The sequence below is a fragment of the Pinus tabuliformis genome, chromosome 8 (genome assembly GCF_031772625.1).
Source record: "Pinus tabuliformis cultivar Carrire ecotype Pingquan chromosome 8, CPIR1, whole genome shotgun sequence".
NCBI classification, from domain to species: Eukaryota; Viridiplantae; Streptophyta; class Pinopsida; order Pinales; family Pinaceae; genus Pinus; species Pinus tabuliformis.
In genome coordinates this window covers 1,994,591,769-1,994,596,736 of record NC_142294.1, presented here as the reverse complement: position 1 = coordinate 1,994,596,736, position 4,968 = coordinate 1,994,591,769, and the positions used below count along the sequence as shown (strand labels likewise).

The following is a 4,968-nucleotide window of genomic DNA, read 5'->3' as shown; positions in this document are numbered from 1 at the left end:
ATTCAAGCCAGCAATTGCATTAGTACAGACAAACATACACATAATTTCTACAAACTCAGAAGCCCTCCTACCTCTCTATTTGCCCTAATTTCCATTATCTTGGTCGTCTCCCCTAATTACATCTGTCCCTATTTCTAGAAGCTATTTCCACCTAATCCTAACAAATTTGCTACATCTGTCCCTTAAGGACACCCTGGCATAACTTCCTAACTAACCAGATTCCCTAAATCAAAATATCACAAAGAGAAGAAGACTTCTGCTCGTGCATAAAAAATGCAGGTTACAATGAGATCTTATCTGACAAGAAAATACATCAATTTAGCGACCATCAACGTAAGGTCACTAATGGTACAATTAGCCCATCATCTAAGGATTAAAGCATCGAGCGAAGATCTTATGGTCTAGGAGGAGAGATCGAAAGGTTATTCATTATTGGTTGTTGCATGAAGAAGAGCATTTGATGTGTGGGACCAATACTCTGTCACCAGCCTCCTGAATAACGATCCTTCTCTCTCCATCAGTTTCAATGGATGATCACACTCCACCATCTCACCTGCATGAATTCAAGATCATAATAGTTCAAATTAGATACAGGTGAATAGATCTACTTTCAGTACAGTACCGTCCATTTCCTCGAGTACAACAAATTCAGATGAAACCAATCCATGCATACAACACAAAGATAAGATAGAATGATAGGGCCTTACCATCACTAATGGCAACAACCATGTCACTGTCTATAACAGTAGGTATCCTATGTGCAACAGTAATTACAGTGCAACCTGCAAATTCCTTTCTAATTATTGTTTGGAGAATGGCATATGTAGCATCGTCTATTGATGTTGTTGCTTCATCTAGAACAAGGATTCGACTTTTCCTTAGCAATGCACGTCCCAAACAAAACAATTGTCTTTGCCCAACACTCCAATTCTCTCCATCACTCCCCACTGCATTTTATTGATCTTTTAGAGCCACAAAAAACTTCCAAATCTAACAGCCAAATTCATGGCCATGTCAAAGAATTTTATTGCATTCAAAAATATATATTTACTACAAAAATAACCAGGTGCATCTAAGCCATCCACCTTCCCTCTTACAATGTCTCCAAGTTGACACTTGTTCAGAACCTTAATCAAAGCAGAAAATAAATTCATGGCATTATTTATTTTTTCATTCTACATATGATAAACTCAGTTAGAGATTATGTTGAATAGAATTTACATACTTCCCAAATTGTTAACTCTGAGTGCTCAGATAATGGATCTAGGTTGAAGCGAATAGTTCCATGAAAAAGAGTTGGCTCTTGAGGAATAATCCCAAGGCGTGACCGCAAATCATGAGGCCCAATAGAGGTAATATCCAAACCATCTATGGATTCTACCCCTGCAAGTTCAACTAATCGAAAAATAGCACTAATGAGAGTGGTTTTCCCACTTCCCGTTCGGCCAACAATCCCAATCTTTTGCCCTCCTTCAAATGCACATGTAATGCACCGTAAAACAATGGGACTGTTGGATCTATATCTAATCTGCACACGTATCAAATATATTTGATTGAAAACATCATTAACCATTCAAATTTATAATTTGAACAGTCATCTTTTTAGAAAACACAACTCAGATACCTTCAAGTCATGTAACTCCACCTTCCCATGTGAAGGCCAATTATCTGGTGGTCTGTGATCTTCTATAACGGCTGGTGCCTCACTAGGAATGTGCATATATTGTTTGATGCGTTCTACAGAAACAATGTAGTTTGCAAGTGTACATTGGTTTTGAATCCTTTTAACCAACGATATGTTCAATGATAGACCATAAGATAGGGCCATCCCAACGAAACCTGCACCAGTTCAATTTGTTAGGCATGATTAACTTATGTATAAAAGTGTCCAGTAACAGCAGAAATCTCCCACATTTGACATTTAGTTTCATTGTTCAACTTCATACCAGGATTGAAGCTGCCCTTTGGGAGTAGAACCATAGCAAGAGCAGAGGAGCAAATAACAGTTGCATTTAACATCTCTAGACGCTGGATCAACCATTCATTTGCTGAGAAACCGTAGAAAAAGGGGCTCGAATTTTTGTCAATAAGGTCTAAGTTCTTCTTGAAGAACTGATCCTCAACCCTGAAAGCCCTAATGGTCATTGTTCCTGCTATGGACTCGCCAAAATGATTTGCAATAGGTGATTTCGTTGTACCATTCAGTCTCATCAATTCTTTAGCAGAAGAAAAATAGTATTTCTGATTAAATTGAATGAACAAAAAATCAGTTATAATTTCTCTCACAATATTGGCAGTCAGGTAAAGAGTCTTCTCAAGAAACTTGTCTGAATTAGCGATTTACCTGGAGTCGAAAGGCCAAATAAATCAATGGAATGGCTGCAAACAAAACTTGCCATGTCACAACAACCACAACTCCAAGACTGCTGTAAGCAATCATGGTAGATGACATGCACATGACAAAGCTGAAAGGAATGTCTACGTCAAGAATGCTGAAATCTGAAGAAACCTGGAAAAGGAGGTCGACAAGATAAATGTCAGTAGCTTTCTACCCTTGTGTATGTTAAATTTCACTTTTTGTCAAAGACTTAATTACGTAAAGAATGAAGCCTATCGTAATTACGTTTACTCTGCTGAGAACTCTTCCCGATGGAGTTGCATCAAAGAATGCCATCGGTGCTCGGAATAAAGAAGTCAGAAGCTCAGAAAAGAAGGATGTTGATGCATTAAGCCCCAAAAGAACGGTGAAAAGTGACCGAAGGAATAGGAAAAATATAGATGTGAACCGAATGGCTGAGTACACTATTATTAACCTTAATACACCGATTTGAGGACTTTGCAACTTAGCAGCCATCCAAGTATTTCCTAAAATCTGCCCAATCAAGAATATAAGATGACCAAGACCAGCACATACACAATATAAGAAACATTTATTCTGTTTCAAATAGTCAATGTATGGCTTCAGACCGGTGTCCCCAACTTCCTTCTCTTCCCTTTTAACTAGCTGATCCCCGTTAGAAGCTATATTTGAAATCAGTTTTTCTGTCTGTGACTTGCTGCTTTGAATATCTCTCTCTTCCTTGACAGGTTCATCTTTTGTGGATGGCTTTGTCGCTGCTAATTCATTGGAACCAACAGTGTTCTTGTTTGCATTCACAAGGTCCCTAAATGCCTCACTTGAGAATAACAGTTCCTGATATTGCCTGGCTTGATGAATCTCACCGTCCAACATCAGCTGCAAAAGAGAGAAACTTCAGTGCAGAAATTAAAAAAAGAGGTCAAAACTATTAGCATTAAATTATATGTCAAAGTTGCAGAAAATATTTTAATGTGCCATCCATCAGAAAACTTTGCCAAAAGGATGTTTCCAAGCAAGCAAACAGCTTCCACATGACTAGGATAACTGTTTACTAGCCATAATAGCATCAAATGCCGGGAGAAAATCAACTTGGTGTGTTACAAGAATTACTGTCTTTTTTGACAGTGCTCCCGTTATATATTCCTACACATCAAAATATGTCTATTAGGAAGCTAAGAAAAACGAAAAGCATTGCTATAGAAAGCTGCAACGCACAAAATTAGCACCAGCTACATAATAATTTCAAAACCTTTTATATCAAAAGGAAATGACCATATTAACCTTAAACAAGCTAGTAGCAGTATGAGCATCAACAGCACTGAAAGATCATCCAAAAGATAAATACCAGAATCTTTATATAAAGCACGCGCAAGCTGTATCCGCTGTTTCTGGCCACCACTGAGATTGACAGCTCTTTCTCCTATTTCAGTCAGATCAGCAAAGGAAAAATTCAGGAGATATTTGTACAACGAAGACTTTAAGATAACCTCCTGATATTTCTGCTCCTCCTTGTGGCGTCCGAATAATATGTTGTCTCGTACCGTTCTTGTTTGAATCCATGCAGTCTGAGAAACATATGCGAGGGTGCCACAGACTTGCAATTGCAGAGGCAGGGCTGAGTACAATGAGAAAAAAATACACCAATTTAAATGGTTGATAATATTAGGCTAAACTCGGAAATTCCAACGAGCTCCTCGCTGAGCCACTTCCGATTCGAAGGCGGCGTAAGCAAGCTGGCATACTGTTGGAGATCCCTGGTATCCTTGTGCATACTCTTGGCAGCCTTCTTCCTGGCCAGCGCAAATACTAAAGCATCCATACCATCCTCATTAATATAAACCTCGATATTGACCTCATCCTTACAAGGCACTATAGAATGATACATCGTCGAGATCAGATCATGTCTGCTCTGAAGCTCCATGGTCGCCAACAAGCCCTGGCAATATCGGCGCCCGCTGGCATAAAACTTGAAGACAATCTGTCCTTTCAGCAGCAGGGGAGTATCGTTTCCGTCCCCAGTACCTAATAGATTAAAATTTTTCTCAAAGATCCTGTCCTTCGTTGCAAATTGCGCCGCCTAGGCGATCTTGTCCTTCGTTGCAAATTGCGCCGCCTAGGCGATCTTGTCCTTCGTTGCAAATTGCGCCGCCTAGGCTAGGGCGATCTGCTCGTTTTGCCGTCGTTGACAGCAAAGGCGATCATGAAAGTGATGCAGAAGAACTCTCTGTAGTAAGACTGAGGGCTTGCGGGGATCAGAGTTTTTGCATAACAGGGCCAGGTTCAATGTACATTAGAATTCGGAACTTAATCAATATTTGGAAAAAGCAGTGAAAGTGCAGTGCATGCTTGCCAGATGACACTTCAAATCAACGGTTTATGACACTTCAAATCAACGGTTGAAAGTGTCTCACTTGATCCAACGGAGGAGAGTGAAAGTGTTGACAATTGTTGATGTATAGGAAGGCCTATTGGCCTAATTAGTTGAACCTAATTTTAAGGAGTTTTTTAAAAATTTATATCTAATTTTCTAAAATTTAATGAATTAAATTATTTTTTGGTTTATTTTGTTTTAATAATAAACTATATTGGTGAGTTTGAAAGGCTTTGAT

At 39.0% G+C, this 4,968-nt stretch overlaps 1 pseudogene across 1 annotated transcript; it reads right to left on the bottom strand.

Moving 5' to 3' along the window:
- Positions 1-263: 263 nt before the first annotated feature.
- On the bottom strand, positions 264-4,280 carry LOC149244449 (ABC transporter C family member 10-like; annotated as a pseudogene). The gene is made up of 11 exons (XR_016246053.1): positions 4,167-4,280; positions 3,641-4,026; positions 3,416-3,502; positions 2,630-3,235; positions 2,345-2,509; positions 1,947-2,241; positions 1,625-1,839; positions 1,226-1,528; positions 1,064-1,127; positions 708-947; positions 264-553 (listed from the first exon to the last, which is right to left on the bottom strand). The product of XR_016246053.1 is annotated as an ABC transporter C family member 10-like (transcript).
- Between the last annotated feature and the right edge of the window lie 688 nt (positions 4,281-4,968).